General features: G+C 34.3%; 1 long non-coding RNA gene across 1 annotated transcript; it reads left to right on the forward strand.

The window, feature by feature from the left end:
- Positions 1–8,258: 8,258 nt before the first annotated feature.
- LOC141677027 (uncharacterized) lies at positions 8,259–10,872 on the forward strand. The gene is made up of 4 exons (XR_012557300.1): positions 8,259–8,380; positions 9,926–10,062; positions 10,195–10,241; positions 10,579–10,872. It is a non-coding gene; the product is annotated as an uncharacterized LOC141677027 (long non-coding RNA).
- Positions 10,873–12,399: the final 1,527 nt, after the last annotated feature.

Consider the following 12,399-nt stretch of genomic DNA (forward strand, 5'->3'; position numbering starts at 1 on the left):
CTTGTATTTTTTCACGAACTCTATTGCGTCCTGATGAATAGTTAGCCAGTAATAGCCCTTTCTTATGATCTTATGAGCTAGGGCCTTTGCGGACATGTGATCTCCGTATATCCCTTCACGTACTACCGTCAAACAGTATTTCGCTTCTTCTGGGCCAACACAATTCAGGATAGGAGATGAGAAAGTCATGCGGTAGAGTAGTCCTTCTTCGAGGAAGAACTTGGCTGCTTTTGCTTTCAGTTTTTGGGCTATTTATTTATCTTCTGGGAGCTCCCATTTTTCTATGCAGATATTATATCCAGTTCTGGTTGCTTTCGATCTCCAAGACTTCTCCGGAATCAAGAGATGGTTTGTGGAGTTCTTCAAAGTAAACTAAGCAGTCCAGGTCTGATGACTTAACTTGGATAGAATATCTGCTTCTTCATTTTCTTCTCTACATATCTGCAGGACTTGGTTCTTTGGGATTGAAGCTATGTAACTTTGAACCAGTGCTTGATACTTTTCCAGAATAGGGTCAAGTGCTATTTATTCTCCGTTTGTTTGCTTGACCACTATCTGGGAGTCGCTGTAGATTTTTAAATCCTCGACCCTCAGAGTCCTGGAGAGCTTTAGTTTTACAATCATTGCCACATATTCTGCCTGATTATTTGTTGTTGGGAAACCGAAAGATATAATTGTTTGAATGGTGAATCCCTCAGGATTTTTCAGTATAAGTTCGGCTCCTGATCTCTCGCTTGTTGAAGAACCATCTATTTTCAAGGTCCAGACTCCCGAATTTGCATCGTGGTTTGTCTCTGGATCTATGTTCATTGGTTCCGGTTCTTCTTCCGAGAAGTTGCATTCGATTATGAAATCTGCAAGTGCTTGAGCTTTAAATGCAGTCCTGGGAATGAACCTTAAATTGAACTTTCTCAACTCCACAGCCCAATTGACTAGTCTCACCGAGATATCTAGCTTGTGAATTATCTTCCTTAGAGGCTGATTTGTTACCACTCTTATTTTCCTTCCTTGGAAGTAGTGCTTGAGTTTTCTTAAAGTTGTGACTAATGCGAAGGCAAACTTCTCTAGTCCTGGGTATCTAATTTCTGCATCTTTAAGAACTTAGCTTACGTAGTAGACTGGCTGCTACTTTCCATTCTCTTCCCTGATTGAGGCAGCTCCTACTGCTTGTGCTCCCGCTGATAAGTATAAGTAGAGAAGCTCTCCTGGTTGAGCTTTAGTTAGGGATGGTGGCTGAGAAAGGTAGTACTTCATTCTCAAATACCTTTTGGCACTCCGGACTCCAGTTTATCTCTTTCTTGTTGCTTGCTACTTTCAGTAAATCGAAGAATGGTAAGCACCACTCTGCTATCTTTGAGAAAAATCTCATGAGTGCTGCTAAGGATCCTGCTAGCTTCTACACATCTTTTTGGGTCCTGAGAGCCCTCATTTCCTGGATTGATTTTATCTTCTCCGTATTAGATTCTATTCCTGTATTGCTGATCATGAATCCTAAGAACTTGCCTGCTCCTATTCCGAAGGTACATTTCTCCGGATTCAGCTTAAGTTCATTCTTCCTCAGGTTGTTAAAGCACTCCTTCAGATCTTCCACATGTGCTGGTATAGTTGTTGATTTAGAATTCATATCATCGACATAGCACTCCAAATTTATTACGATTTGAGACTTGAATATCTTGTTCATGGTTCTTTGTTAAATTGGATCATGCGATTGTCAATCTGAATGGCAACATCACATAAGCATATAATGCTCTGTGAGTCCTGAATCTCTTCCAACCTTTTTTGCTTAGCAGATTCTGCTTCTTTTTTATTGCACTGGTCCTTTTTGCTTTTCTTTCCTTTAGCTCCAATTCGGTTAAAGATGAATATCTTCGATTCTTGGGATTCCCTGGACTCCTCCGATTCTTCCTCAGGTTCGGCTTCTTCCTGGAGCCGAGTTTGCTCCTGCCTGTAGAGCCGGATTACTTCTGCCAGTTCATCACTCGTAAGGTTGGCCATGTGCTCTTCGGCCACTGGGACATTAGTGTATTTATATTGGTTCAGCTCAATAACTCCTTCTAGCGCGAAATGATAACTTCTGGTAGCAGGGCCGCTCATTCGACACCGTGTCTAGATCCTTCGCAGATGTGGAGGTGTAGCTGTGGTGGGGTTCCTACAAAACAACACCAGAAGGGGGGTTGGGGTCCCGCTGCGCTTCCGGTGTGAGAGTAAGAACTCGCTTTTGCGGAAGATGAATATAGATATGGATGCAAGGTGGTTGTGTGTGTATATGAGTGCAAGAGAGTGATTAACCCCAAAACCTTACCTTCCTAGGCTATTTATAGCCTAAGGATAGGGTTTTGGGGTTGGTACCTTTGAATCGTGGCCATTGGCTCTAGAAGCGGAGGACACCTGACTGGAGTAGATGCTTTACACGTGTCAGCACGGGACTGGCCGAGGAATATTCTGAGGATCCTCTGACATGTGCCCTGATTATTCCCATGATTGATGGGTGACAGTTGTCCCTATCATGTGTTTTGGCATGTGCCTCACGTGGTGGGACCTCTCAAGGTTGGGCTTGCGGGACTGGGCTAGTTAGGACTAGTGGTGTATGGGACTGGATGTAGTTAGGAGTCCGGGCGTGGCTCTTGCAGGAGTTACATGTACTATCAAAGAGTTGTTATAGGCAACTATGTGGAGAAAGTACAAATGGCGAGGACGGGCTCTGGAAAAAATTATAGCAAGTGAAGTTACCAGGTAAAGTGGTGAATTATTTTTGGAGAGCTTGCAAGGAGGTATCACCTATAACTACCAAGTTATATAAAAAAACAAGTCAATGTTGATACCATATGCAGAAGTTGTCATGTATGGACAGAGACAACAGTTCATGTGCTGTTTACCTGTCAAGCTGCTCGTGATTTTTGGAAAAGTGTGGTTTTACTGGGAATTATCCCAGTCGAGGAAGATGTCACGGTTTTGCACGTGTTCAAAAATGCATTTAGAGGATGCCAGCATGAACAAAGTACACTATTTGGATTTTACAGATGGGGATTGCGGTGATGTCGAAATGCACTGGTATGGCAGGGGAAAATATCTCTGTTTTTGGGATTAAATCTATGGTGTTAGGTATGCTATATGAATGGCGGCAATACCAAGAGGTTGTGAAACCAAGGAACGGAAGGGGAGGTCAACCAGATGGGGAAAAGATGGAGTAAATTACAGAATTAATGGATCAAACTAAATATTGATGCAGCATGCCAAAACCAAATGGGGAATGCCAAAACGATAGAGGGAGGTTTCTACGAGCTCGATGTACAACAGCTATAGGAGAATGGCAAACACGCGAGGCTGAAGCAATGGCCCTTAAAGAAGCTCTGATGTGGACTCGAGATTGGAGATCAACAAATTATGTATTCGCACTACTAGAAAAACGTCAATAGACATCGGCTAAAAACCGATGTCTATGAATAAAAAAATCCGATGTCTTCATGGGTGATATTAAAGACCCCCCATTTAACATCGGTTTTTAAACTGATGTGAAATGGGACATATAACATCGGTTTTTAAATGAAACCGGTATCTATTTCTTGATGTTAAATTTTTAATGCAAATCTATCATTTATATATTACTATAATATGATATTTTTATCAACTTAAAGCTATGTGGGATAAGCAATAATTTTTCCTCTGACAGGTATAATTTAGTTAAAACTGATGTTACTAATAATTTTGACATCGGTTTTTCTTGATGAACTGGTGTATATATACTACTAAAACTGATGTTATTATATTAAATTAACATCATTTTTCATTGAAATAAATGTTACACATTTTAAAAATATAGATGCCAAAAAAACTGTCAAAAGAAGAAACTACTAAAATCAAACTCTAATTATCATTACCAGATCAAACCAATCAAGTCTTACAACAATGAAAAAACTAAAAACTTTTAATTCTCACACCTATAATATATTTCATACAATGCTCAAACGAATGTATTCTGGTCACTGGTTCTTCAGGTATCAATACAGTTGAGCTGGGTCGTTCAGTCCTAAAAATATGGGCATCTGTCTTCCCTAGAGTATCATTATTATGTGCATATCAAGGTCAAAAATCAATTCATCTAAATGATAAACACTTGGCAATTGTATATGAAAGGATAGAAAAAATTCAAAAAGAAAAGATTCCAAGTATAACAACTCTGAATGGTTGGTCCAGGGATTGCCCTTAGATCCGCCTTTGAAACACCGTTCATTTCTCTTTTTCGTCTTTATGCTCAGTGGATGTCATAACCATAACCAAAAATGTTTGCCCATGCACAAAATTACCACCAGCTATCGATAAGGTGTGTGATACATGTCCTACTGTATCACGTGTTGAGTCATAGGATGAATCAAAAGCTCCAACAAGAGCAACATAACCTTTGTTCAAATATCTTGCCCCTATTAACTTCCTTCATAATTATGAATATCAATTTCCAACCAAATTTTAAGCTAGTTAAACATAATGATTAAGAAGAATATAAAAGTGTAACATAATCATTATGCAGCGGGGGCGCCAATAAAGATCATAGGTAAGAAATAAATGAAATATTCTTATGGCTAAAAAGTCCAGATTCAAAAATCTATGTGAAAGAGATACAGAAGACTGAACTTACTACCTATTTGACACAGGTATGTCCATACACGAAAAGTTTCTAGGACATAATCTTGTACTTTGCATTATTAAGCACTGAAATCTTCTCATTTTGCTAAAAAGTTACAATGGATAACCTCCACCAACCACTGAGTAAGAAATCAGATATTAACTTGAACCAGTAAAATTAAATAACCCATGTTATAGGAGGAAATGGAAGATTAATAAGACATGGTATGGCACAGTCCGTCCTGTCTATAGCGTAGAGATCCACATAGAGACTACAACTAAATAACGTTGGATAAAGTTACCATACCTGTTGCAGTGAAAGCCTGGATCAATATCATTTTGACTCCGCTGCTTCTTTTGCTGCTCTTTGAGATTCCAAAACTTCTTCTTCCCTCTTCTTTTCAGCTTCAAGTTTAGCCTGCACCTATAAAATTAAACCCCAACACAATCAAAACAAAACCCACAAATTTTAATATTTATCAATAAATCAAAAAATTAGGGTTTCAATTAAAAATCCCCAATTTAAAAGTCAGGGTTTAATGTTTACCCAATTCAAGCTTAGACCTCTGAATTAGCTTTAACCTCCGACTTGAGCTTTATATTCCAATTTGAGCTTTAAACTCTGACGACCTTTTCAGAGAGAGAGAGACAGCGAGCGAGCGAGCGAGAGAGAGAGCGCAGAGAGAGTGGAGAGAGCGGAGAGAGCGGTCAAGCAGAGTGAGAGATGAGCAGGTTGATTAGATGGGTTGTTCTTCGGTCGAGTAAAGAGAAAGAGGAGAGAGTTGAGGTTTTTTGATTTTATGTTTTATATTTAATGATTGAAGAGATGTTGTATGTATATGTATTTTAATTTATAATTTAATTTTAATCTTATGTGTAAAGTCCAAAAGATGGGGCGAAGATTTTAGGCTTGAAATTTTGTTAAGGCAAAAAACGGGGGGAATTTTAAAGAGGGAATGAATTATTTCGTTAAGGGGGGAAATGGGAAGAGCGCGAGATCATTTTTTTTAAACATACTTGTATCATCGGCTGGGTTTAAAAAATGATGTCTATTATAGACAAAGACATCAGTTGGATAAAATCGATGTAAAATTTTTTTTTTACATCAGTGCCAACATCAACCGATGTCTAAGAGGCGATGTGTATTCTACTTTTTCTAGTAGTGTCGAGTTGGATGCGAAGTTGGTAGTAGAGGCTGTGTATGGCACAAGGGGAAATTCAAATTTCTACATTATCATTGATGATTGTGTAGAGATCGTTAAACACTATTGTGAAGTAATAGTTATATTTGAACACTAATAGAGTTTTAGTAATGCATGTGCAATTTTTCATATAAAAAGGTAATGACATCTTCAACCGACCCTTAACTCACTCTCTATAGATATTATAAAAAAATAGCTCTTAGGAACAATCATCCTTAGGTCCTACTGATTTTAAATATCATTTTATATTTTAACTCCACTGATTATCCTTATAATTCTTCCTTATCATTATTAAAATAATAAATTTGAAAAGATCTGAAAGGAAAAAATAATATATTTGAACAGATATGAAACGAAGAGAGAAAAGAAGTTCAAAGAAGAGAGAGGTGATCTTTTTATTGATAAAAATTATTTAAGGAATGGCTAGTGGTTGTTTTAGAGGGGTGTATTCAATTGGGATTTTACAGAATTTATTTAGATTTTGAAAATCCTAAAGTATTCAATTTTTTTATAAAAAAATCCTTCAAAATCTGATGTTATTCAATAGAGATTGAAAATAGTCTTTTAAAATACGGGGGTATTCAATTTAAATTTTAAAAAGTCCATCAGAATCTGGTAGTATTCAATTTGATTTTTTAAAAATTCATTAAAATCTGTTGGTATTAAAAAGTCCATGAATTTTTCTGTATTTTATAACATTGTAGATTTTAATGAATTTACTAGTATATTTTATGTTTTCAGAAATCTTAGCAAAATCCAAGAGATTTTGTTGGATTTGTAGAAATCGTTACTCAAATCAGCAAGACTCTTCGAGATTTATTTAACTACTCCGCTAAAATTCGCGTACAATTAAAATCAGCCAAAATCAGCAACAATCATTTCAAATTAATAAATTGTTAGAAATCCACTAAAATCTGAAATGAATACTTAGTGATATAAGGAGTCACTGTGCAAATTTATGTTGAGGAGTCATTCAGACTAAATAAAAAATCTATTGGAGACTGTATAATATTAAATCAGTAGCTAAACTGCAATATTGTTAGGGGGCCAGTCCGTTGCTAACCAGAGAGAATGCAGTTATCAAACAAATGTTGTTGCAGCTCTCCATCATCCTTTTCACGATCAAGACTAGATTAAAAAGTTTAGTATCATTCGTTTCACGGTTAAGATTAAATAAAAAGTTTAGTATATACCGAAAAAATATGCAGCATAGTAGGTGATTATACATGTTTTAGGTTTAAGTTGGTAATATTTTGTAGGTGTATGAGATTGGTATTTTTTTAATTAAGTTATATCCCGAATTTTTAAGCATATATAGTAATATTTTACGCCCGATATATATCATTCAAATTATGAATCTAATAAATGTTTATTAATTATGCAATAACTAAATCTAAAATAAGCGATTCTTGGTTATAGTTAAATAATATTTTTTTATTTACTTATAGATTATACTTCTCGTATTAAATTTATAATTACTTTAAAATAGTAAATCAACATATACGTACGTGGTGCATGCGAGGGTGTCTCAATAGAAGGACAGTTGTAACTAGTGACCCCTCATGTAAATACATGGCAACAGGACTAGATATGTAAGAGATAAACGACATGAATTACCACTTCCGTCCGATCTTTTTTGTTCCATCAACCACTGACTATATCTCTCCCCACTCTCCCTTCTTGTAATTATTCATTCATCTCGGTTTCTATTTCCATTTCCATCCAACTAAAATCATTTAATTGTTGATCGGGGTTTTTAGCAACTAGGGGAACCTGAGATAACTCAACTTAATCCTTTTTAGATCATTTCTAATTTAGAGTAAATAGGGTATCGTTCTATGCCGAGGAACAAGGGTTCACTTGTCTTCTATTCTACTAATTAAATGAAAGATGGATTTGTGTTGTTTATCTAACAACTAAACTAATAATTACACAAGAAAAGAGTTTGTTTGTAGACAATTAAATAAATATGTTGGAAAGCATGTAAATCAACCTTAAACCAATGACACAAAACATATTTGGATGACCACATTTCATAATTAATTCATACATCTCTATAAGTATTGACGTGTATATATCACTTCACCATAGATTGCCTACGGCAATCAAATTTTGTTAGTTTAGAAAAATATTGTTGCTATTGCTCCAGAGTTTTTCAATAGCTAGAGATATTGCAATATATTTAAAAAAATATTACAATTGGGTAGATATTGTACTTTTTAATAAACTTTATGTAACAGATTTGATAAAATGTTGCAATTGACATAAACTTTTTTGTCCAATTTTATGGCGGGCCGCCAAAATTGAAGCGGGCTTTCAAATTTTTTGGCCCGAGCAAAATTGAAACAAACTTGACCAAAATAGTCTAAAAACCCATTTAAAAAATATATTAACAAAACAGGCACACTTAAAACTATTAACACAAAACATAAAAACATAAACGTTAAAGGTGAAATAGGAAGAAATGAAAATGGATATGGAAAGATCAAACTGAAGCTTCTGAAACACAGTGACTCAAGTTTGGAGATTCAAGTTTAGAGACCAAAGAGCGAAATAAGGTATATTTTTCCCCAAATTGCTTTTAAATCGGGTTAGGGTATTATTATTTGTTTGAATTAGGGTATATATATATACTCAAATATCTTCTTCCAGGTTTCAATTTTTTTAGTTTAGGGTTAAATTGTTACTAAGGGGCTTCATTTACTGTTGATTGGAGTTTTTTCAATTAGAAATATATGTTCAGAGTAATAGCTTGTACTAATTTGGTATATAAACCTATATGTATGTTCTGTTTTTTAAGTATACACAATGTGTTAAATAAATTTTTTTATTAATTGAAGATTTAGTTTAAAGATGTTGGTGCACTGAGTATATGCACTTGATTTTTGATGTTTATGTTTGTGTTTTTATGCGGGATTTTTTATGTACTAACTATAATTTGTATGTATAGAGTTTAGGTAGTCATTTATGTGTTCGTTTGCAGAGTACGTTTCCTGAAGCGATAATAGGGACTTGTTGGGACCAGATAATATGATCAGGGATGGCTAGTAATTGAAGCCAACAAAATAATGAAGATCACTTGCGTATACAAGTTGAGTAGTACCTGCTATTTGATTTAAAATTGGAATTATCTGTATTTGTGACCATGTAGTTGTTAAATTGTAAATCTTTATCATTGATATGCAGACGTACCTGAGATAGTTTGGTTTTAGAACAGGTTGTGGATTTCTTAAGAGTGAACAAGAAATTATCTTATGCAGGTGGCTGGAAGAAAAAGATCTGATGTGAATGCTTGATTATTTCTCTTATTTATTTTTAGTTAGTTTTAAGAATCTGTTTCAAGATCTGATGTGAATTCTTTATTATTTCTAAGATCAATAGATTGGGAGATGAGGTATAAATATATAGTCGGAGCAACACAAGGTCTTGCTTATCTTCATCATGATTTTGTTCTAACAATTTTACACAGATATATGAAATGCGATTATATTCTACTGGACTCTAGGTTTAAAACTTATGTGGTCATTTCAGATTGGCCAGGCTGATGAATTCTCCAACTTATCACCAAAATGTCCAGGGTATAATATCAGCTTAAGTGACTATAAATACCATATTCTCAAAATTTATTTAAGAATAGAAATGTCAGATGCTTAAATAAAAAGCTAAAGACAGGTGATATATGACTCTGTTAAGAATTATCTTTTGGAGTTTGCATATATGTTCATTTCTGTTAATTAGTATGTTTATATATGTTCAAATCTTCTTTCTTGTTCTAAAATTACTATTTTTAGTTTATAATTAGGGTCTTTATGGTTTTTATTTTAGTACTTTTAGTATATTTTCATCGTCTAAGTCTCTCTTTGTTTATATGGGATGGTTTTACTGCCCCTCACTTATTTAGAGTTTACCCCTTTTTTATATATCCTTTTGCTTTAATTCTGGGGTTTGATTTCAAGCCTCAGCTACTTCGATTCTCGGATGAGTTCTCTTGGCATGTTAAACATGTTGATTATGTTGATTATGTTAATTGTGGTTAGTTTGGTTCACTTTATTAACCTATCTTGCTATAAAAGTTTTTCATTTTCTATTTGTTCTTGTGACAGAGATCGAACTTAGCAATTCACAATAATGCTATGGTCCTATTCTGGGCTGCTGCTTTTTTTTAATAGCCAGACACCATCTTGTAGGTTGTTGCTTCACCATCTTCAATCTCTGATCGTAATGGATACAAACATACGAGGTACTATTACTAGATATATTACTTCTATTGCTTCTATTGATTCTTTCAGCTTGTTTGCATTTAGGTTTAGGATAACTGAGATAACTATATTGGGGAGGGAGGATTTATAATACATTTTTGATGATGAAGCAGGAATCTTGGTGGCCTTCTCTGCGCATTTACGTCCTGCTAAATCCAAGGTATCGCTACTTTTCAGCACACTCTTTATAACCCCGCTTTCATAGTCATCTTTCTGTGTCCCAGTAACTAATGACTTACCCTTGTAAGATTCCGCTATTATGTCTTGATGTCCGCTCATCTTCTCCACTGAAATTGTAATTTAAGAAGTACCATCTGACCTCATTACCTCATTTGAGTTGCAAATCTTTATTTAGTTCACCTAATCTAATATTTAAAAAATTAATCTAATACTTAAAAAAATTATGCCATCAGATCAGATAACATATGATATGTTTTTGTATATTAATTTAATTTTAATACATCTATTAACTTAATACATATGTCTGGACTCTGCAGATGGAATGGGATTATGGCACTAAAAAAAATGGGGGAATCTGTTACAAGCATATATAAAACAGATTTGGAGACCGAATCATACGAGCTATCCAGATATTTTGTGAAAATTTGTTAATTTTTAGAATTTGATGGAGATCTCTCTAGGAACTAGTCGGTGTGTTGCTGAATTTTTCGGTGGTCTACTTGAAGTTTTCGCATCATATTGCTTTATGTTTAATTTTGTAATTCGAATTTTGTACAAATAGATAGATTACTCTTTTATTTAAATTATGAATGGTTGTAAGATGATGTTGAGACAGCCTGAGAGATACATTTGAATTGGTTATGGCCCTTAAAGAAGCTCTGATGTGGACTCGAGATTGGAGATCAACAAATTATGTATTCGCACTACTAGAAAAACGTCAATAGACATCGGCTAAAAACCGATGTCTATGAATAAAAAAATCCGATGTCTTAATGGGTGATATTAAAGACCCCCCATTTAACATCAGTTTTTAAACTCATGTGAAATGGGACATATAACATTGGTTTTTAATATGAAACCGGTATCTATTTCTTGATGTTAAATTTTTAATGCAAATCTATCATTTATATATTACTATAATATGATATTTTTATCAACTTAAAGCTATGTGGGATAAGCAATAATTTTTCCTCTGACCGGTATAATTTAGTTAAAACTGATGTTACTAATAATTTTGACATCGGTTTTCATAATAAAATGATGTTACTAATAGTTTTAATATCAGTTTTTTTTTAAAAACTGATTTCTATAATAGGTAAAACTGATGTCTATCAGTACAATTAACATCACTATTTTGTAAGCAAATGATGTCTAATGTACTCTTAATCATCAGTTATTTAATCTAAAGCCTTTTTCTGTTGTGGTATTTAAGATCAGTTTTTCTTGATGAACTGGTGTATATATACTACTAAAACTGATGTTATTATATTAAATTAACATCATTTTTCATTGAAATAAATGTTACACATTTTAAAAATATAGATGCCAAAAAAACTGTCAAAAGAAGAAACTACTAAAATCAAACTCTAATTATCATTACCAGATCAAACCAATCAAGTCTTCCAACAATGAAAAAACTAAAAACTTTTAATTCTCACACCTATAATATATTTTATACAATGCTCAAATGAATGTATTCTGGTCACTGGTTCTTCAGGTATCAATGCAGTTGAGCTGGGTCGTTGAGTCCTAAAAATATGGGCATCTGTCTTCCCTAGAGTATCATTATTATGTGCATATCAAGGTCAAAAATCAATTCATCTAAATGATGAACACTTGGCAATTGTATATGAAAGGATAGAAAAAATTCAAAAAGAAAAGATTCCAAGTATAACAACTCTGAATGGTTGGTCCACGGATTGCCCTTAGATCCGCCTTTGAAACACCGTTCATTTCTCTTTTTCGTCTTTATGCTCAATGGATGTCATAACCATAACCAAAAATAATTGCCCATGCACAAAATTACCACCAGCTATCGATAAGGTGTGTGATACATGTCCTACTGTATCACGTGTTGAGTCATAGGATGAATCAAAAGCTCCAACAAGAGCAGCATAACCTTTGTTCAAATATCTTGCCCCTATTAACTTCCTTCATAATTATGAATATCAATTTCCAACCAAATTTTAAGCTAGTTAAACATAATGATTAAGAAGAATATAAAAGTGTAACATAATCATTATGCAGCAGGGGCGCCAATAAAGATCATAGGTAAGAAATAAATGAAATATTCTTATGGCTAAAAAGTCCACCAGATTCAAAAATCTATGTGAAAGAGATACAGAAGACTGAACGTA

The sequence above is a fragment of the Apium graveolens genome, chromosome 8, assembly GCF_009905375.1.
Source record: "Apium graveolens cultivar Ventura chromosome 8, ASM990537v1, whole genome shotgun sequence".
In the NCBI taxonomy this organism is placed as follows: domain Eukaryota; kingdom Viridiplantae; phylum Streptophyta; class Magnoliopsida; order Apiales; family Apiaceae; genus Apium; species Apium graveolens.